Here is a 22,665-nt window from a genome sequence, read left to right on the forward strand (position 1 = left end):
AATTTTGATCAGCACTAATAGTAGATATTTCAGCACAGACTTACAAAGTTTTTATAAGCATGAAAGATCGTTGCTCAAGGGCAATTATGGTGAAATTACACAAGATAGATGTAAAGCTATATAGATGTTGAACAAGTTATCTGTGTTTCTGCTTTTGTTTAGGAAGCTCATCAAAAATTGTTTCTGTAAAGAAAATTATTTAAAAAGTTGTCTCGTACAGGGCTAGGGAAATATTGCAAGAATGCAGGTTATCATGAATTAATACTCGATACAAGAGGATTACAAATGCTGGGCCGATTATATCATTAGATTAGCACAGTTTCGTCTGCTTATTTCTGTGGGCATTCCAAAGACGTACTGAAAATAGCAATTGCTTACAGGCCTTTTATCCAAACTTAAGCACACACGTTTGCCACCGAGAATTGAAAATAAAAACTTGAGATCTGATTAGGAAGTAGTTAGATATCCCCCTATGGCATTTACAATAAAAAAAAATTGTTAGCAGTGTACTATGTAACAGAACAATATTACAGCGCAATACAATATTGCCACAAGCAGCTTCGTCCCAAGTAGAAATACAGGAAAAAATCAGAACAAGTTTGACTTAAGACTATGTGGCTGATCTCAGGTTACCTGATTATGCTTAACTTCTCCATGTTTTTAGTTTTTTTGTTTCATAAAGCACCATGCTGCTCTCCGTGCTATAAAACTGCTCTAACACTCGGAAAAGCAACTTGTTATGGCAGCGCTAACCAGTACTCGTTACCAGCAATGCCTGAGAACCTAAATCAGAAAATACGTCCGACTGCGATCAAAGGCAACGTGTCTTATTTATTCATTTTCAGCGAAAAGAGCAGCCAACCAGCCCAAGTAAGTACCTTTATAATTTTATAATTTTATCTTGAAGCGGACACATGCAGCCCGTGTTTTCTAGTGACGTGCTCACTGCGGTGCGGTTTGTAATAACGCCAGACCCAGGCCCCTACTTTCCGACGATGATTTCGGGAGGCAGCTGGCGCCCGCTGGCCGCCGCGGCGATGCCCCCGGGCCGGGGCCGGGGCCGGGGCTCCCGGCGCGCCCAGCCGCGGCGCTTCGCTTTCCCGTCACGTACGGTGCCGCCTTCTTCTTTTTTTTTTTCTAATTTTAACCGCCATTCGTCACGGGCCCCACACAAAGTATCAGCATTTTAAGTATAAACACTACCGGGGAATACTGCACGGGGAGTTCACGCAAGCCGCCAGCCTTAAATACTCATACTGCCAGCCGGCTTTAGTTCAAAGATACAGCCGGTGGCGCAGCTCCGGCTCCTCCCCGCGGCGCCCCCGCGCACCCGGGTTTCAGGGGGCCGCGACCGCGCCGGGCGCCCCCGAAGCTGCCTGAGGCCGGGCGCTGCGTGCCGGGAGCGGGGGGCGGCCCGGCCCGGCCCGGTCGGGTCACGCCAGCCGCCGCCTGCGCCGCCGCCTCTTCCTGTCATGGCCGCCGGCGGGCTGCGGGCGCGGGGCGCGGCGGCGGCGCGGGCCTGCCCCCCGCCGAGCTGATTGCGCCGTGCCGTGCCGTGCCCGGGCGCGCGGGGCTGCCAGGCGCCCGGCCTCAGCGAGCCGTTCTCGCCGTCTCGGCAGGAGGTGACTGAGGGGAGATGGCGGTGTGCGCGGCCTGGGCCCGCGCGGGGCTCCCTCGGGGAAGGGCCGCCCCCCGCCGGGGCGGCGGCGGCGGGGGCAGCGGCGGGCGGTGCCGTCCCGCGCTGCGCCGGGCCTGCGGCGGCCGGGCGCCCTCGGGGGAAGCGGAGGGAGGGAGAGGGCCGCGGATTTGCCCCGGGTCGCACCAGGAGCTGGGGCAAGCCGGGGTGGGGGGAATCTTTGCGCTTTTTGTGTGTGTGGTTTTTGTTTGTTCGTTTGTTTTTACCACAAGACGAGCTATTCCAGCAGCATAAAGTACTTGGTGCTAGTTATACTGAATGTTACTGTATGGAACGCCTAGTCCAAGAATAGCGGTGGGTTTTCGTTTCCTTCTGTTTACTGTAGCGCGCTTCACCGAAGATGCTTGTGTGATACCCACTTAAATTCTCCTTCCTTTCGTCCCGTTGTGGTTATCTAAGTAGGATGCTTTTGAAGTTGGAGAAAACAGAAAAGGCGTTTGCCCGCGAGTAGGCATATTCGCATGGGGACTTACCCTGAGGAGAGACTGACAGTTAAATTCACGTACTCTCTAGTGTGGAATAATCCTCCCCTGTACGCAGATCCCAAGGCTGTTCCTCACCGAAAGGTGTGGGATGAGCTTTATGCGCTAGCTATCCACTTGTAAAAGCCTAGTGAGAAATGTTCTTTTGGCATAGCATGAGGCCCTGATGATTGCAGGCAGGCGAGCATATTCTGTCTTTATCTTGTGATAAGACTTCAAGAGACTTTTTTCCACAGAGTTATATAGCAAGATAGCAAATCCACAGCAATTATCTCATGATAGTAAGTCATTTACTTTCTTAGTTATCTATGAAGATAAAACTTAAATTTCCCAACTCCCACACAGATATTTGCAATATCTCAGTCACGTTGGTTGGCTTTTGGAAAGACCGTTCAAAGGGGGAGGGAGGGAACCGTCATGTTCCTTCTGTTTTCCTTGCAGATATCACCGTAGGACCTGTTTTCCGCAGCTTTCCTCGTTTCACTTCCCTCGTGCGCTCAACTGGTCAGCAGCATGCCTTCTACGGGGGACACCTCAAAACTTTTCATGGTCCTCATTTTGTTGCTGCTTGTTCTGCCAGCGGTTGAAGCCATGGACGCTGGAGATACAATTGCCTTCCTGCTGGGCCTCGCTGTCAGCATTGTTGGATTCTGTGCCTGTCTTGGCTTGTATGCAAGGAAAAGAAATGGACAGCAATGATTTCTAGAAGATGCGCAAATTAAGTGTAACTCAAAACTCTGCTAGGGTTGAGATATGGGGTTTAAAACTGAGCTTTGGTTTTGGATAACTTTCAAAAATGTGGAGTAGATAATTCTGCAAAGCCCTCTTACTGTGCAATACAACAGAATAAAGGCTGTTTGCCCAGTAAAAGGGATTTGTAGGATCCGTCCTCATGACAGTAGGATGATTTCATATTGCCTGTGATTAATTGTAAGTAAGAACTTTTTGAAAGGGGAAGGAAAATCATAGACTGGTTCACAGCAAATGTTTATAAATGGAATGTGTGAGGGAGCCCGTGCAACAAGTTCCACAATTTTGGTTTCAGGGTCAGTCAGGAGGAAGCAACTATTAATCTTCCAATCAGGATGACAAGGCTTTGGAGTACTGAAGTACTTACAATTAGATAAGTAAAGAGCATGCTGCTCAGACCTGTTTGTGTGTGCTCACATTCTTTGTAATGACAGTTAGAACAAACCGCTAACAGCTCACTCTTGGTGTTACAGGGATGAGACTTGGGAGAACTAAGAAAACATGGAAAGCTTTTTACTTTGGTATTTTTATTTTAGAATGTGCCTCTTCTGTAGCCTCTGTTCTTGTTACAAAATAGTTGCACTTAAGAATGGGACCGTGATTTTCCTTTAACATGTATTGCATAGGAGAGTATATGTAAAACTACATAAATCAAAAGAGGAAGGCATTTTATCTCTTTTGTTTATTTTCTGTATTCAACTTTCATTTAAGCACACGAGGTCTAAGGGTTAGTTCATTTGGTGTTTTTTGGGTTTTTTTCTCAAAACTGAAGACTTAGCTATTTTACTAAGGTATTATGTGTGTTATTTCTGCAGTAGGGGGTTATTAGAATTATAACAAGGCAGTTATGCACATGTTCAATATGGTAAATAAATAAAACAACTTGTTTGGGTAAAATCCTGATTTTAGTGAAGAGGTCCCTGGTACTTGAATGTCTTCCTCATGACAAACTTAAGTTGTTAACTACATTTAGGCTTCTTATCTAATTGATATGTCTGAGTTCCATGGAAGATTAGGACCAAAGACAAAGTAAAAAATCATGATGCAAAATGGGAGGCTCTTAATAGCCTTGTTATATTCATGCTCAGTCAGATTGTCTGGCATGAGCTGATTTTGATTTTATGCTATGTGGTTGAAAGGATCTGCCTACTTAGTAGCATGTCCAGGACCTGCTTCTTTTAGCACCAAAGGGGAAATGGCACAGCCAAGAGTGTCTGTCTACCACAAATCCTTCTGACTTCTTGGGGTGTTCTAGCTGTCAGTTTGATAAAAGGATCACAGTCTGTAAAAGCAAGTAAGTAGCAGCAGCAGAATAAGGAGCCTAGGAAAGTAAGCTCTCCACAGTCCACAGAATTTCCTTCTGATCTTGTGCTGTGGGCACTGCACACTCATGCTAGAAATCTTCACTTTTATAAGTTTCAGAGCTGGGGAAGAAGGTTAGATATGATGCCAAATAATGTATTTTGATACTATTTCCCCCCACCCTTTTCCCTAAGCGTCTCGGTCATTAGAGCGCAAAGCAATGGCTGAAACTCTTGTCCAGTAGGTCTTAAATAAGTAATTGGGGGGGGGGGAGGAGATTGTATTTGGACTTCCTCAAATTCTAAGATTTCTGTCTGTCATTTGTAGCTGTTTTGGCTTCTCCCTCCATCTTCTGGGGAGACAGAAGCCATGGTTGTTTCAGCTCTGCAATTTCTCTAAATTACCATGGCTGATGGAGGAAGGTAAATGGAGAGCTTCCAAAATGTTGTGCGGTTGAAAGTGCAGGGCTCAACCCATTTCCATAAGAATGTAGGTTGTGCTTCTCTGTTCCTGCTTCTCGAGCTGTAGGAAGTATAGAGGTCCCATGTTAGCCTTGCCAGGTAGCTGTCTGGAACCTTTTTGTGGCTTCCCCAAGCCAGAACAGGACAGTTGTTATAGTGACAGAAATTTACAGCCCTAAAAGGAGCTTCAAAGGGTAGGAGAATGTCTCACCTTCAAAGGTTGCCCAGCAGCTATAGGTGAATCTAGATGTGATTATTCTACGGGATGGATGCAAGCATTGAATGAAGAGAAGTACATATCGAGTATGGCTTTCCATCACCTGACCTTCTCAGCTCTTCTCAAACATCTTTATCTTCACTTTGGAAAAGATCCCTGGTAATAGTTGCACAGAATTGTGCAATGGCTTCACCCTATAAAGCAGGAGAACAAAACCTTATCACCCTAATTAGTGTCAAGCTATAGGGATGTCAGCTGTGTTCCTTGCCTGAAGCTGTATATATCTTATTGAAAGGTGTTTGCACCCCATAACGGTGTGTTTCCTGGGTTCTGACAGAAGTGATTGTATTGTTAAAGGCTTACATTTTTTGATAACTAAAAAGAAGTGTAACATTAGATATCCCTGTTTTTCTTCTGTTTTAATAAATTTCCATGTGTTTTGTCATCAGTTTAATGAAGTAGTTCTTATGAAAATAGGGATGAGAGAAATGGCTGAAACTGCTGAATTCTTTATATTAAATATTATTTTGTTCTTTAGCTTATAGTAGGTGACTTTACAAACTAATGTGGTATAAGATATATCTTCAGTTGACCTTTTGTACTGAGAATGTATTTCTCTTTGTCCTATTACTTTTATATATAAAAATTGTCTCATTTCCATATCAGTTACTCTAGAGCACTTTAAAGGAGCTGGTCCTCTTCCTTTTAAATTGACTAGCGTTCAATTGCAAAGCCCGTTCTTCTGGTACAAGGGAAACTCAAGGTATTTCCTTTTTCCTTTAGACTGTGAATTTTCAACGTTATGATTATGTAGTTGCCTTTGTAGCACAAAAGTCATTCATGGCAATTTTCTGGTTGGAGACCTAAGGAGATAAAGGACCATTTTCATTTAAAAATATATTATATATGTGTATATATATGCAGTTACTTGAATGATACTTGAATGATAGTTTTTTTAGACTTCAAAAGAGCTTGTTTTATCTTTCTATTTTATGGAAACGGAGTTCTGGTTTCTTTTGGGACTCAGCTCAGTGCACAAAGTCATTGACTTTGTGCACTAAACTAGTATCATTAGTGGCTGTCTTCAGAGCAGAAAGCAAAACCAGCCTTAACAAACACAATCTACCCTCTAATTAATGTAAGAAAGTTTTAAGTCAGGAGTTAGTCTTTTTGCTCTTATGATTTCCATCTGCTTTAACAACAGTGTAGCTCAAAATCAGCCATCCTACAAACAACAATCAACATACAGTCCATTTGGGAATGGACAGGACAGAAGTCTTTTACTGCTCATTGCGCAACTTCAAGCACTACAAAACAGCCAGTCTTTGCCATTCTGCCACGAGCAACACTGCCTGGGAATGGCATGCAAACCCTTCACTTAGCTGCTAAGACGCTTGCCTCTCTTGATGTTTTAAAATTGATAAATCACTGCTGTGAACCCTTTCTCCCACTCTGATAAATGCTGCTGCTGGTGATGCCACTTTAATACTCCAGTGAGACTCAGCAGTTCTGCAGCATCTTGCATCTGAAAGCCCTAAGGTGGTAGCATGTGGTATCTCCAGGATGCTCACAGAGATTTCTGGAGTCTCTTGTGGTTACAGCTCTCAAGCTACATGCCCCCACCCCAGGAGATACCCATGGACAAGCCCAGGGCTCTGTGTACCCACCAGATGCTGTCTGAAGCCTTGATTCCTGTTTTTTGCAAAAAGCTGTTTACATAGGCTTTGTGAGGAAGGGAGTAGGGAGTTGAGTTCACTGTTTATAATAAGATAAAACATGACTAAATGGAAGAACCGTAATAGGTCTGTTACCATGGTACAGGCTCTAACTGTTATACTACAAAAGTAACCTTTCCGTTCATTTCATATCTGATGAAAGGCTTGGCAGATCTAAGCTGTTGTAATGACAGGGGATTGTAAGGAGTGGTAGAAAGGAGAGATTGGATCTAGTTGTCCTCCCAATTTTCACATGAACCAGTTGTTAGTAAATGATCTGAAGTTAACAGAAAGTGAAGTTGTTCACCAAACTAGAAAAATAAGACCGCTAATTGAGAACCCAATCCAGCAACACATGTAGACGCAGAGTTTAGGTGACTAAAGATACACAGCACTGAAAGCACTTAATTCCCAGTGCAATCAATCTTCAGAACTTTTAAGGGACAAATTTTTAATGTGCTAAATACTGACTGACAACAAATGCACTGGTAAATTATTGAAGAGTGTAAATGGTCTTAAAATTATGAAGATTTTCAGTTCATGTGAATAGGCAATTGCAGCTAAATATTACATTTCCAATATTCAGAAAGCACACTAATGTGTAGTGCTTTTCCAAAAGGCAAATTAGGAAAACAAGCAGTGATAGACCTCCTAAATTTAATTTACATACAAAGCTAAACCTATTTTAGACTAAAAAAATGAAAGACCAATAAAATTACATAGATATTCAAAACATTACCAGATGTTCTGCTGGTCTCCTCAGCTCAGTTTCTCCTTAATGAAACTTGAAAATACGTGGGAGGCTCTATCAAATTAAGGCGCAGGCACAACTGGCAGTTAGCATGTCCTTTTGTTTCTGGATCATTCATTTGTTTTCATCATTCACCTAGATTTTCATGGGGGGCGGGGGGAAGGAAGAACACACAAAGGCTGCCCTTTAGAGTGCAAAGCAAAGCAAACAGTGCAAGTGAAGGCCTGTAAGTGAAGTGGCCCCTAACAGTACCATGAGTTGCGATATTAGGGAGGCAGGGTTGGGGTAAAGTTTGCTCTACTTCAGGCTTACTGTGTTGTCTGCATTCCTCCTCACTAGTCTTTGTCTTGGACATTTTAATTGGAAACGTTATGAGCTGCTTTCCCAGCTGCCATTTACTCAAGGCACTAAAATGAGCGTACACATCTTTATATTCTTGTCCTGCATTTTGCAGGTGCAAGAGCTTGAGAATTACCTTTTCTTTCCGAATGGAGTCAAAATTCTGCAGAGCAATATGGTTGTGTAAAACTTACTGGACGCTCTGTCTTTTTCTTCTGTTCTGTTTGCACAGCACTTTGCACACATGGCCATGATATAAAGAATAAATAATACTACTAAGAGCATCTCTCCACCCTATCCTCTCAGAAAAGAAGCAGTCATAAAATATGACCAGTTTTAATCCTGGCACAAACTAAAGTGAAGAAAAGTTGTCACTTTTATCCAAATATGTTTACTTTCTATTCCATGAATTACCTGTGAAACCAGAATCTAGTACTTCTAGAATCTATTCAAAAGGTCTGGAGGATCAGCAGAAGCCATTTTGAGTCATTTTTCTTCGAAAGCAGGTACTTATTTCAGTGTCTGCATGAATAGCAGGGAACAATTATGCCAATTTAATGTTTGATCTTTTAAGAAAGGCCTTTTGTGGTCAGCTTCCAAAAGTCTATCTGGTATTCTGAGACAGTTTATAGTCTATAGATGGACAATTGTGTCTACCAAAAATCTTTTTCATGAAAAGAACTATCTGAATGGGACTTACACAAATCACTTTTTGTTTTCTCATAGGAGTTAAAGAAGTTGATCATATATTCAGAGCAGTTGCCAATAGGAAACCAGTATTCAGCAGTAAATGTTACACAGTAATGTTTTTCTTCCTATTGTATTTGCAGAGAGAAAACATAAATTCCAAAAACTGTAACATTAAAAAAAGGAAAAAGTGCTTTTCAAAATCAAGTTAGTGCTATCTGGTAATGACTGTGTCTCAGTGAAAAACCCAGTGAAGTCAGCTAGAAAAATTGGCTTAAAATCAAATCAAGCTCTCTTTTTTCAAAAGAGCAGCCAAACTGTGTCTTTTGAACACCATTAGTTAGGACCACTTCCCGTGCCAGGGTTACAGAAGCAAGCTGTCCTGATGCAGGGGATGCTGGATAATCTGAAATCCTGTCTGAGAAGTGAGCCATAGCCAGGTCTCCCTGGGCTCCAATGGCACGTCTAGGCCGATGCTGCCCTCTCCCTCCAAGGCACCATCTCCTGCTGTGACAAAAGCTGGGTTATCAGGATTTTGTTTAGACATGCTCAGGGATAGCTGTGCAGCTTATAAGCAGTTTGACCACCTCTGTCTTTCTTCCATGCCAGATTTCAGTTTGGGGGTATTAGAATTTTATGTTACACTTCTTTTTTTTTAACGTAAATAATTACTGGAAATATGGAATTTATGTGGGCTGGGTGTGTACTCGGGGATTTGAAAGTAGAAAAGCAGAGGTCACTCTGTCAGAGCTCAAGCATGGCTGAAAGGATATTTGTAAATTGTCCATCCACAAAAGGGGGGAAAAAATCATCTTTGGGAAAATATCAAGCCAGAAAATGGACTAGATGACCTCCAAAGGTGCCTTACAATCTAATTTACTCTGCAGTTCTATGAAATCCTAATTGTAAATGGTGATGCATAAGCAGCAACTCAATTCACTTGTATCTTTATGGTAAACAAGGATATATTTGTGGTGAACAAATCTAATCACAGTGTGAGCCCATAGGGAACCTGACTGCCAGAGCTGTGAGGCTGTTCAGTCATCATGTAAGACCACAGGGAAACCAGATGTACCAGGATTCTCCCACTGCGTCTAGTGAAACTCAATCCCTGAGGCATTAAAAGGTTATGGAAAAAAGGGAGCAAATACAGCATATGTACAGTAATCCTCTTTTTATGCTGGGATTTTTAAAGAGGGGCTTATGGGGCTAGTACTGTACTCCAAATGGAATTCAGTGCTTCAGTTCAAAGCCCTAAATGCTCATTATCTCAACTCCTGACAAAGCTGATGTTTTGAAAATATTAAGGTTTGACAGCCTGAATGGAAGACTGTGTTGCACAGAGTTCCCATTGACATCAGTGGGAATTCTGGACAAGATCAAAGATAGAATACAGGGTTGGATACAATAGGCTTGCTGATGGTATGGAGGGATCCCTGTCATTGCACCAGTAATGCACCTAGCACCAGGTGGAGCTCATGGGGAAACCACAGGGTTCATCCCCATCTCTTTCCTTAGGAAAATATTGACTCAGTTATTTATTTGAATAACTGAATGCTAAATTTTCATCTGGGTAAAAAACAGCATGCAGTTGCTGAAGTCAGTGCAGTCATCCTAATTTAAATTCATTTTGAACAGAAATCACAAGAGGCTTCATTCTGACCTTGCACCAGCCCTTACACTTCTGTGTAATACAGTCAACTTATTCTCAGTTTCCATTTATGTGAAAATATAAATTGCTTCTTAAAATAGATGCTGTCTTTTTTTCTCTCAATCTGCTACTAGTAAATTATTTGACCTACATCTCAATAAATATCAGAAAAAATGTTCTCCCCATTCCTACTCGACAAATACACTTCAGAACTTACATGTTCAGCTTTAACTCCATTTTTAACTCCTTGCAAGATTTATCAACTAAAGAAAAGGGAAAGAAAGCTCACTCTCAAGAACACTAACATAAGGTATCTATTCAGACACTTTTAATGCATGCATGTTATATACAGATGTCCATGATGTACATCAGCTTACATTTCTGTCTCAATTTTCTATCATTTCAATGAGACAATTATATTTTGTGTCTATGTCAGTGTTCCCCAACAATTCCTTTCACCTAGTTCACATGAAGTTGTCTGTATTAAATGAAAAGCACCTTGTAAATGTTCTTTTCCTATCCAGAAGTAACAATGAAATTCCAGTAAAAAAGGATTATGTGCTCTCAGTTTCAGACAGGCCAACAAGTTAGTTATTACAGCAGTAGATTAGAAACGTAATGCACTCAGAATCTGAACTCTTCCATCAGTTTTGCCAGAGGTTTCTCTGCTTAACTCCCAAAAGACTTCATGGGAATTAACTATGAAAATCCCTTTTGCTTCCAAAGGAATACTGACCTTGCAGTACTGAGGGAATGGAACACAGAGCATGTGAACACTTCATGCACGCTATCTAAATAAACTAACAGTGTCTTCAAAATGAAGTCTTAATCATTTGAAATTGGCTGTGCATCATAGAGTTGTCAGATTGTTGCCTTAATATATCATACTGCCAACTGTCTTAACTCAGGACTATGAAAATTGCCTGAACATGTCTTACATGGCCTAGTGCAAAATGTAGGTCTTATGAAGCAAATGTCATAGAATCAGGGTGAAGATGCACTCACATACGCACCTTAATTACACTCCGTTTCATGTAGTAGTAGCTGAGCCTTTTGTTCAGTAAGAATTCCATGTCCAGCTCTTAAAGGCCTTAGCTTTTATTTTTTCATTATCTTGGTGTTGAAAAAACACTTTCTTTTCCTCTTGCCTTTGTAACAACTGCACTCTAATTTCTCAAGAAATAATTGCTAAGGAACTAAACTTGATGAGTGAAAGATTGTTATTTTCATTGTTGAACCAGTTGATCCCTGCCACCTGCTTACAGTAACTATTTCTAATCTTATTACCAAGACTGAGAAATGTGCAGCTTACAGGAAACTGAGACATTTGCATAGAGTTTTTTAAGTACATATGTTCTTCTCAGATTACCACAGAAAAAATAGAAGCCCATAAACTACACTGGTGCAAACAGTCACTTCTAGGATTTACTCACTGCCAGAACAAACATTTCACATTTCAAGCATTTCAAGCATTTTCAAACATTTCAAGCATTTCCTGGTACAAACACTTCAGAAATCCTTTCTTAAAACTGCTATATAATGCAGTTGTATTCACTTTAAACCTTTCCTAAGCCTTAAACTGTAGTGCTGAGTCAAAGTCTACTAGACTTGTATTCCCTTCTTCATTTTAGCACTTTGAAACCCAACGTAAAAATTCCAACATATTCTTAGTACTAGTAATCACATATCCTCTTACTCTTTCCTATGTTGTTCAGTTTCAGAAACATCAAAGCGTGATTGAATATGTAAGTTTTTTACATTAAAAAGAAGTATTTATTTCCTGTTTTGAAACATTTTACTTCATCTGGTCATTAGGAGCCATATTTGAATATCCGTATCCCCGATTTCACAGGTTTTTAAGTAAGGCTTAAAGGGTTTAAGGGTTGAAAACATACCTCACTTAAAGTGAGTGCAAAGACAGTTTTGTCTGAAGTAAGGTGAAAACTGTATTCCAAGATTGCAAAGAGAAGCAGTTAGAAGTCTGAAAGTTTCATAATTAAGACTATCTGTTTGACTTTATCTCTCTCCAACTTTTCACTCTATCTACCAAAGGGTATCCCAGCTCTATTAACTAATTAGTCTGGCCTAATTTGGTCTAAAGTGGGTTTAAATCCAGCTTTGCAATCCCACTAATTCTGTGTTCTCAGTTGCCTCCGGTTGCCTGCGGTATCTGCTGCAGAAAATGTCTTACATGCCTGCAACAAGTTTTTTCCTCTAATTTCTCCTATCTTACTCCAGAATGGCCATTAAGTTATCTTCTCCTTTATACATTTTACTTCTCTTTCAGCATCCCCAGGTCCTGTTTTCCAAAGATGCAATCCATGTTTTAGTAAGTAACCCACTTGGGCAAATAAGTCCTTCTGAGCAACAGCCAAGTCTTTTCTGAGGGGATTCCATTCGGTTTCAGGTTGTCAGCACTTCACTGTGTTGCAGTGTTGGCCTTGTGGCAATGTCCTTTGAAAATTCAATACGCTACAAAAAGGTTAGGAAAAAAAGAAAGAAAAAACTGCTCCCCTTTCAGTATAGAGTGTGCAACCTGAAACAGATATATCTAGAGGACCCATGATATCAAAGAGAATTTGTAAGTTTTACATAAATTCCTCAAATTGCCACAGTTTTGTTATGCATGCATATTTATGTGAGGAGATAAACATAATAGGGATATACAGTAGATCAACCAAGTATTCTGTTAGCTTTTGAAGAACTGCATTAATATCAAACTTACAATGCAGCAGAGAATTACATAGAAGGTATGTTTTACATGGCTATTGTTGATCTTGTACTGTAACGAACTGGTATGTTCAATCATCAAAGGAGCGCTTTTATGTTCAGGGACATATCCCAAAGTAGAACTTTGGGGCCACACTCTTAGTAGTACCAGGACAAGAGGCAAACTGAAACACAGGAAATTCTGCTGGAACATAAGAAAACGCTTCTTTACTGTGAGTAGTTGAACACTGGAATAGGTTGCCCAAGGAGGTTGTGGACTCCCCATCCCTGAAGACATTCAAAGCTCAACTGGACATGGCATGGTCCCGGGCAACCTGCTCCAGCTGATGCAGCTTGAGCAGGGGGGTTGGACCAGATGATCTCCAGCAGTGCCATCCAACCCCAGCTATTGTATTATTTCTGTGATTCTGGCTGAGAGGATTTTCACCATCTCCTTTCCCACTGGAGAAGAGCATTTCATTTTCTGGGGTAGGACACTGCAGCTTCACAGGATAGAAACAAAGGCAAGAGATAAAGACAAGTGCTTTATCAAAACCAGAATACTAGTATTTAGAACTCTTATTTCTATGTTTTTAAAAATAATAGCCAGTGAATAAATTCATAGAAGTTTATTAAAAATATGTAGTGAGGAAACACAAGAGCTTAAGAGATGATTTAAATATCTAAAACTGGATTTGGACATAATTTAGTACATAAACCATCCAAAAAGTGACCCAGAAATTCCTCACTGCAGCAACAGCAAGACTTATCAATGCTCAGTTTCAATTGGCATTTGCAATCTGGACCCAAAGTTGCAAGCTTTCAATTTATGTGCAGAACTGGCCAAGAATGTGCAGCAAAAAATCTAATCCTCAGGGATCCAGATGTGAGTCAGAGCATAAGCTAAATGTCTCTCTACCAATGAAGTTTCTAGAAGAGTCTGATCCACTTAGTGCATTCAGGTAAGGTACATCAGCAGCAGTGCTGAGCCTAGTGAACCCACAAATACTGCAGGAAGAATTCCTTTTGCAAAACCACCTAGTGGCTATATCACATGAAATAAAAGACCTGGAATTCAAGCCCAGTCTCCCACCTCCTGAAAGAGTTCCCTGGAGCACCAGCAGGTAGGATCCTGGAAAGCATGCTCATCATATCTCCTGTTGATCCAAGACCATCTATATAAAAAATGCAAGAGTAATGTCACCAAAAAAAAAAAAAAAAAACCAGACGAGACACTGACTCCCATGCCCTCTACTTTTTCTCTGATGGGGAGATTTAGGTCCTGGTCTGTGTTCCATGGCCTTACATAAGTTAGTCAGTAAGAAAACAGGTAAAACAAAACATACAGTAAAAAGTCTAGGCAACAAGGACTGGATCCCATGGGCTTACATTGGCAGCTGAATGTCTCATCTAGTACAGTGCAACATCCTATTTCTGCTCAGTTTTTTATCCTTTTCTTTAAACACAATTAAACACTCAAACATTGCCTAGGTTTATGCAAATACTAGTCCAATTAAGCAACAGTTATTGTCATTTGCTGACATTAGGCTAAATTAGTTTTGTAGGTGACATTTCAATAAAACATTCATCCTTTCATATCTCCATGCAACTAGCAATTCTGCAATATTTTATATTTATAATTGCATTGTAGAGGTGCATTCATGCAGTTCCTCCTGCCGTGCCATAACAATACCGTTCTGATAGTTTATGTAGAATTCAACCTGTCATGTTTCTTAAAGATGACCTACCTTTATCCAGAGAGATATTGTCTTCTGCATCCTCACAAGTATCATAACACTTAAAATCACTTCTTCTTGTTTCATATATGATGAGAACATTTCATATTTAATATCCAAAAAAGTGACAAAATGAAACCATGGAACTATGTTCTAGATATCAGATTAGTAGCAGTGAGCAGGTAACAGCTGAGGTGATAGAAATATCTGCTTTCTAGATCATGAGACCTGAAACTCATGAGTAGAGCATGCACTCATGCCAGCTGCTAGCAAAGCCAGTATTCATGCTCCATCCTACATGTTACAGACTTGACTCTCCATTGTCTGAATCTCATGTATTCAAAGCAATTTCATTCAGGATAATGCTTTTTTATCAACTTATACTTTCTTTGCAGAGCTTTAAATCAATTCAGACAGTCTTGTAGTATATTTTCTTCAATTAAAAATTTAAACAATAAATGCATAGAAAGTCTAATGCTGCGATTTGAATCAGTCATATCAACAAAAAAAGATATAATTCTAACACTGATAGTTCATTTTTGCACATGAACAGAGCCTAAAAGTTTTGTGAAAGCTGTCAGTGACAGTTATCCTCCTTTATCCTATTATTTTTAAATCCTTTTCTCAGTATATTGTTAGAAATAGAAAATGCTATTGCCAAATAGTCTCTATAATCCTACAACATACTGTCCATTCATGGTTCACCACTAATCTAACCTTAAAGATGGTAGAGAATGGGAGAATGTATATATTTCAGCTCTGCAGAAAGTGATTGATTTATCATATATCACTATATACCAGCAATAGTCATGCAAATCGTTCCATGAGCACTGGAAGAAATGGAGCAGTAACTGCAACTGAAGCAATGAGGAGCTTGATAGTGTGGTTGTTAATCAGTTCAATACTAATCTAACGAGCAGGATATCTGTAATCTATCACAGAATCAACAAGGTCTTTGGTTCTAACACAGTGTTATGCTTGCTACTTGTCATCCTGCCCCTGGATACAGAAAGCAGAATGAGATATTCAGTGTCCTGTTCAGCTGCATAGCCAAACACAGCCAAGCCTCATCACGAAGAGTTTGGACTGGAAAGGGATTTACAGACTTCAGACCATAGCCAGTTTTGACCAGTGGATGAACAGCTGATCCTGAACCCTCAAGCATGGACCAGGATCCCTAGAATGTCCCAAGAATGCCAGTGGTGGTCAGCGAGAATGAAAAAGGTAAATGCAAGGATGAGCAGCCAACACCTGCATTCACAAAATTTATGGGAACTTCACCTGTCTCTGAGACCTCTGCTCATCTAACTTGGCTAAAATCAGCCTTTAGGTTCAAAAGACGGTGAATGGGAGGGAACACATGCATCAGCTTCATCTAGTTATTATATAGCTTTGTAACAGAAAGTATCTGACAAATAATGGACCATAGTCATTCCTTGCATTAGGCCCTGTCCATTTCTTAATAAACTCCAGTGAGCAAACAGCACAAAATGAAATGGGAGTTATACCAGACACCCGGTCAGCCTGGCAATTCCCCCACTCATCCAAAGAAGCATTCCATACAAATCCATACATGCTGGAAAACTACAAAATAGCTTGGCTACAAGAGCTTTACATAGCTGGTTGGATCGTCAGGCATCAGGCTGTCTACCCTTAATATTACGTGTATAAAAATGTTGGGCACAGTTCAGCTGAAAGTCACTCTTCTCCCATCTCTCAGGCATTTTTAGGTTCCCCTGTCAAGGCATGCATTCTTCTTTATATTGTCACTCACCCTATTCATTTTGCTCCACAGTGTTCCACTGGCATCTGTGACAGTGAAAAAAAAAGTTCTTGAACGCTGTGACTGACACTGTTAATGGCCATTAGTCTGCAAAGCTGCTGTGTGCTTCAGCAGTGGCTGGCTTATTTCAAGTTCTGTCTTTCCATTTAGTAAAGTAAACCAGGAGCATTACATAGTCTCTGAGTAAGCATTTTACTGAAAACTCAAATGTTAAAATAGCATAGACAAAAGGACTGTCAAACCTAATACCTGGGAAGGGATGAGGTGGGCAAAGAACATAAACCAAACACTTCTTTTGTTTAAAAAAGAAACTCTACCAGCTTTTGTCTATCATGTTTCTAAAGCTAATAATCTACATTTCTAAAATCACAGGGACAGATCCCCTACTGGAGCAAATTAACATAGTTTCTTGTGTTAGTAATACTATGGTGCTGACTTGCATTGCCTGGAAATCTTCCATTGTGTGGAGATACTCCCCTTTTACCCGCTTACTCAAGCAAAACAGACCTAACAGGATCAGTAGAGTGTCAGAAAGTAAGATATGTGAAAAATAGTCACTGCAGAGGCCAGGACTGCTTAGCCATGCATTGCAGGCAGAAAGTCATTACCATCAGTCACTACAGCCCTGGGTCAATGTTTCCAACTCAGCCTCTGAATTAGAGGACAGATTCTCTACCTGCTTCTTTCCGGGTTGTTTTCATACTACTGGTTACACAAGACTCATGCAAAAGTCATGCCTTTCACCTATGGTGATATAGTCATGAATTCATAACTGTGCTCAGCTGACGTCAGTCCTTTCAACTATTTAGATTGCCAGATTGTAGCACTGTATGTCCTACACAGAAAAACAAATCAGTGAATGGAACGCATTTACAGTATGTTAGCAGTTGAAAGACATATTGTAACGTAACTTACACTAAAATATGTACAATTAATTGGATTAATTAAACTGTAGACAAAAATACATTAAATAAATGAACCACTACTGCTGTAAGACAGTTCTCAGTGTCTGTGCAGTACAAGACTTGTAAGGGAGCCCAGCTTTTATTTTGGGTAAGGGAGAAAGAAGAAATATCTTTTCCTCCTATTCTGTATTCAATTACCAAAACATTAACAGACCTTCTGGCAAGGGAGGAGAGCAAAGAGATTGGATGTAGCAGAGACATCAGTAAGTCTGATCCACCTTCTTTTGAAGTCCTGATGAGAGGTTCTTTTTCCTCCCAAGGACATCAGGGAATTCAGCAAGTGTCCCTGCTAGACCAGGAGCTCAGGACCTCACTGAAGATCCTGTTACTGGGGCATTACTACAGTGCTGCCCATATTAGCCAAAAACTGTTGATGGAATGGGAATGTCCATACTTCCCAGTAACAACATTGCAAGTTCAGTATTACTCATATTAAAAGATTTAAAATATGGACAGATGAGATAGTATTTACCTTCTGAGTTTTTCTTTTCTTTCTTTTTTTTAATTGAGCTAAGCACATTATTCAAAGATTAAGTTATAAATATGACGTTCTTTCTATACAGTATTTGTGGGGGATCCCAGGCAGCAACAACCACAGAAATGTTCTCAACCATTTAAAAATGTAATCTCACCAAAGGTATCTACTTGGAACTACTACTTCCAATAGTGTAGGGTTCCTTTTTTTTATTTATTCATTTCTGTGGAACTAAATCAATTTGCATCACTTTGAATGTGACTGGCTGTATCTTTTATCAGTTATGTATTACCATTCCACCTTGGCTGTGAAAACATAAACAATTTGGTAGTTCTTTAGTACATGACAACATACATGTGATGCACAAATGGCACAAAACAAAATAAAGTCTTTGAAAACAATGAGCCCCATACTATAAGGAAATCCATATGGACCTTTCTTTCTCTGCCTCTCTCCCTCTCTTCTCTCTCCCTCTCTTCCTCTAAACCAAATGTATATATAGGTCATTTGTAAAGCCCAGCAATTTAAATATATAGCTTATCTTTGTGCAGGCACAAGTAATTAACAGTGCAATTTAATATTGGTAATTATTCATGGCCACAGTTAAGTTCATTTGTATTTCTAACTACCTGCTATGCAAGTGAAGTCAAGTAATTACAGGCCCATGCTACCAATATTGCACACAAAAAATTAGTGATTTAATGCTGTAATACAGATTTAACAGTGCATCTATGAAACCTCAGTGTAAAAGTGGTATCTCATCTTTAAAATATAGTTCTAATGATTGAACTGTTAAATGGTGTTTAGAAGCCTGAGGATATAGATAAGTATCTAATGGGATTTTCGGAGGCATACTGGCGCATCGCTTACATGAGAGTAACACAGAGTAGAAGTTTTCCTCTGCAGGACAAAGCCTTTTTCATATGCTCAGTAAATAAGCTTATGTGTATTTGCCCTTAAACCTTTGTTTAGCCCTGTGAAAACATGCAACATGGATCAATTTGTAAGAAAAAAGTAAGCTTCAAAGGACAGTTTTGAAACATTTTTTTAAATACCTCATTAAACACTCTTGAGAAATATATACAAACCATCTGAGGATCTAACTAAAAATTTATACCAAAAAAATTGCAATAATTATCCATAACGAAAATTATAGTCACATGGTCATATGTACACAATTTTGTTATAGGTGAAAATGTACATTACTGAGTTGGAGACCAGTTCAGAGATTTTCAGCGTAGAATGAAATTTACCTCTGGAGTGAGAGCCAACCCAGGATCCAGACACTACTGATAATGTCTTTATTCTGCAAAGAGTTTACCAAGCACAGAAACCAAATATATTGCAGGTGAAATTCTCCACTGTGCAGGGGTCTTACACAGGTCTCTGTATTACATAAGTCCTACTTAAATACTATTTTAAAGTTGCACAAATATACTGCACAGGCATGAAATTTCCCTTGGAAGAATTCCTTGAGCCCTTTGAAAAGGATGTACTTTGATAGCATCTATCACAGTCTCTTAAGCAATACATAAATCTTGTGCTGGCCTCTGCACAGAGGTGGGTACACCTTGCAGAGTCGCTCTCCTGTTTTGTAGAAATGTCACAAAATCCTACAGTGTTTCATAGTTTGCATTATGCAGACTGGGTAGACATTGCATATATACAGATTTCAGGACAGCGAGTAAACATTTTAATTACTGAAATAATCAAGACAACAGGGGCATGAACATTTTACATTTTAGCTATTCACAACTTCTGGCCAATGGCTGAAATCCTGTTTTTGTTGAAACTGGTGAGCGCTGTTTCTGACCCCAGTGAGGCCAATATCTCATCCCATTTTTGAAGCTGATTATAACTCGTCATCACTAGCCTGTCTCCCAGCCCCATCCCTACCTTAGACTCTATTAGTGAGATTTCTCAGCGTAGGATTTTTCTCAAAAACTCTCCTATCCTGAGGAAAAAGCTCAAAACAATGACAATACCTACCCAACATCCCCATCGGTCAGAATGCCTGACTTCCTGGTACTGGCCATATGTATCCAAGCATCAACACCACCGCACTGCAATGACCGCTCAGATCTGCAGCTGATGCCAAAGATCTAGAAACCTCGAAGCTGGATTCTCCAATAAGGTGTTCCAGATTTGAGAATGACTCTAGTGGGTCCAATTCACTGGACCCAATCCCTTGGTTATTCTTAAATGATACCTAAACTGAAAAAGCTGCCAATCAGAATATGGGATCTTCAGTCACCAATGACAACACTGAATACCTCACCGCTTACTTTCTAAGCTGTGATTACTATAAAAATAAAATAACTCTACTAGGAGAAAATGAAAGAGATCTGCACCAAAGCTGTCAATAACTTTGCAGAAGGATTGCCCGAAAGCTTGGACGTCATTCCTATCTTTGATCTGAATCAGAAAACCAGGGAAATAGTCCTGGCTGTCAAATACTCTAGGGAATGCTCTCATCAGTCTGTGGTTAGCTATAATGGGGTACACAAATGCTCTTGCTCGTATACTTCACTTGCACTGTCTCTTGCCCCTTCCTTCCTGGGGAAAAGCAAATTTAAACACCTGACTAAACAAAAGGTAGGGAGAAATATGTACCTTCCTGAGGGTCATCACTTCTTTTCTCTGTGATGCTTATATAGCGCACAGCTCCTCTGGTTTTTCCCCTTAGCATTGCCCTTACACTACATGGTGGGAAATTTAGTCGAGGTTCAGGATCCCTCCTCATGGCAAAGGTACAGGATTTCAGCGTGCCCAAAGATTCTGAGCCCCAAGAAATTCTGCTTGGCTACCCCTAATCATGTCAGCTTGCAACTAAGGCTTCCTCCAGTTGTTTTTCGTACCTTTCAGATCTCTTTCCCAGTGAAGAACTACAGAGCACAGATCTCTTCCCCTGTCCTTTCTTAGCTTTTCTCCTCCCCTTTTAATAGCACATTCATTTCCTGATTCACACTTCTAGGAGTCATCTTTAACTGACTGCTCTGCCTTCACCTCCCAAATTCCCAATCCCACAACTCCTAGAGTTGCTTTCCCTCCATGGGGAAAGTGACCTACTCCCAGCACAACCACAGAGTTATCTCACACTCCAGCAAAAATAATTTCCCTTGCGATGAGGGTTTCTCATGCCTAACTCAACCCTTACAGTCAAAAAGACTAGGGTGCAATTTATTCAACCTATGTTTATTCAACTTGTGCTTTAGAATTGAGTTGAACTGCTCCCTGGAATACCTGCTTTTCTCCACTGACTACAAAAAACAGCTTAGCTATATGTAGCTTTAGTTTAGAAATCTACATTTGGTTGAATAATATCAGACCATTGGTTCTCAGATTACACATATGATAATAAACCTATTTATGCTAAAATAGTGGTTGAACTAGTCCATGAATTCTGGAAGTCCATGGATTACTCCTAAGCACTCCGTGAAAAGTATAAAATAAAAGCAAGTTCTGAAATGCTATATAGCAGTATACTTCTATAACATTGCTATGAAAAAGCACAGACAGAAAAGGTTAAAAGTTGTCGTATTACATTTTTTTACAATTACGATGATGATGTCATATTTTTTACTCTTTAAATCATAAATCAGAGTCAAAGAATATCCTGGCCGTGAGCATATTGCTATTCTGTACCACAAATCAGTCTGTTTTCTAATCTGGTATTTTAGTATTTAATTTTCAATGCATTAAAAGAATCCTTTGCTGTATTAGACAGCCCAGTAAGTGCCTGCTCTTAGTAGCCACTTCCTTGTCGTTCATGTTTTGACATTAAGAATAACTTTAAAAGTCCTTGTACATGTATGTTTGGGTACCTATATGTAGCCACAGAAAAGGGATAGCAGGGGAGGTCTGCCTAGCTTAGCTGATTGTGACATATGAAAAGGATAGCTTGAGGTGACTACTCCAAATGCCAATTTTTTAAACGGTAAAGCTAACTCCAAAGATGAGCACCAACACAAGGGCATAATAAACACATTCACAGAAAAAAAAGAAAAAATTATATTGTACCTAGGGTCTGCAGAAGTTTTCTGCACAGGACTAAATTTCATCTGAAGCAAGCAACAAGCCTGAAACAGTGAGATTTTGGTTTTAAATTATTTTCCTATTGCTGCAGACCCTTGGGCTTGACCATGCTGTCACTTGAGTTAATTTTGTGGTTTGGCCACTGATTACAATGACTTTTAGGAAGTGCCAAAAAAAAAAACCAAAACCCACCTTTCAGAACAGCTTTAAAAATACCAACAGTCTACTAATGGTCTCAAAAATGTGACACACATTATGAGTTGACCCCATGAATCCATCCCCAAGAAGAATTTATTTTGACTTGAATTGGAAGGTCCCAGAGAAGAAGTTTCAGATAATCCAAATCTCTCTCCCCAAAACAAGCTGTTCCACAACAGCCTTGAAATCAAACCAAATTACTTTGGGGCAATTCTTTGTTATGTTCCTGTTTCTCTCAGACAGACTTACACAAAAACTGATGAGGCAGGAGGGCAGAAGGACATGCTCTTTTCACTCAACACACAACCTAAAGGGGGGTTTGTCCAACCCATGTATGTTTTTCCCTAGTTTTACAGTGATGACGGCTCATCAAGCGTAGCACACAGTGCAGAGGGAGACACCTGCGGCACTCATGCCCCTGTGCAGGCCACAGGCCACCTGGCAGCGCTGCCGCATCCACCTGTCGGCCCCAGTGACATCCTCCCAACCCCCTGATACTGGACCCCAGCGGCTGACGTTGACACACGAACTGGCGCAAACCCACGGCTGCTTGTGCGGCACCAGCGCTGTCCACTGCTTGCGCCATACGTTTCGAGGGGAAGATGTCGGCCCTGTTACAAACAGAACAGACTTACATTAAAATTCATTATTGCTGCCACAAAACGCACCGACTGCTCTGCACCGGTTTTGTCCGCATTTTAAAGAGCCTGTTT

General features: G+C 40.4%; 1 long non-coding RNA gene across 1 annotated transcript; it reads left to right on the forward strand.

The window, feature by feature from the left end:
- Positions 1 to 1,461: 1,461 nt before the first annotated feature.
- On the forward strand, positions 1,462 to 5,353 carry LOC104153567 (uncharacterized). Its single transcript, XR_011139280.1, has 2 exons — positions 1,462 to 1,622; positions 2,620 to 5,353. It is a non-coding gene; the product is annotated as an uncharacterized lncRNA (long non-coding RNA).
- The last annotated feature ends 17,312 nt before the right edge of the window (positions 5,354 to 22,665 follow it).

Source organism: Struthio camelus, chromosome 1, assembly GCF_040807025.1.
Source record: "Struthio camelus isolate bStrCam1 chromosome 1, bStrCam1.hap1, whole genome shotgun sequence".
Lineage (NCBI taxonomy): Eukaryota > Metazoa > Chordata > Aves > Struthioniformes > Struthionidae > Struthio > Struthio camelus.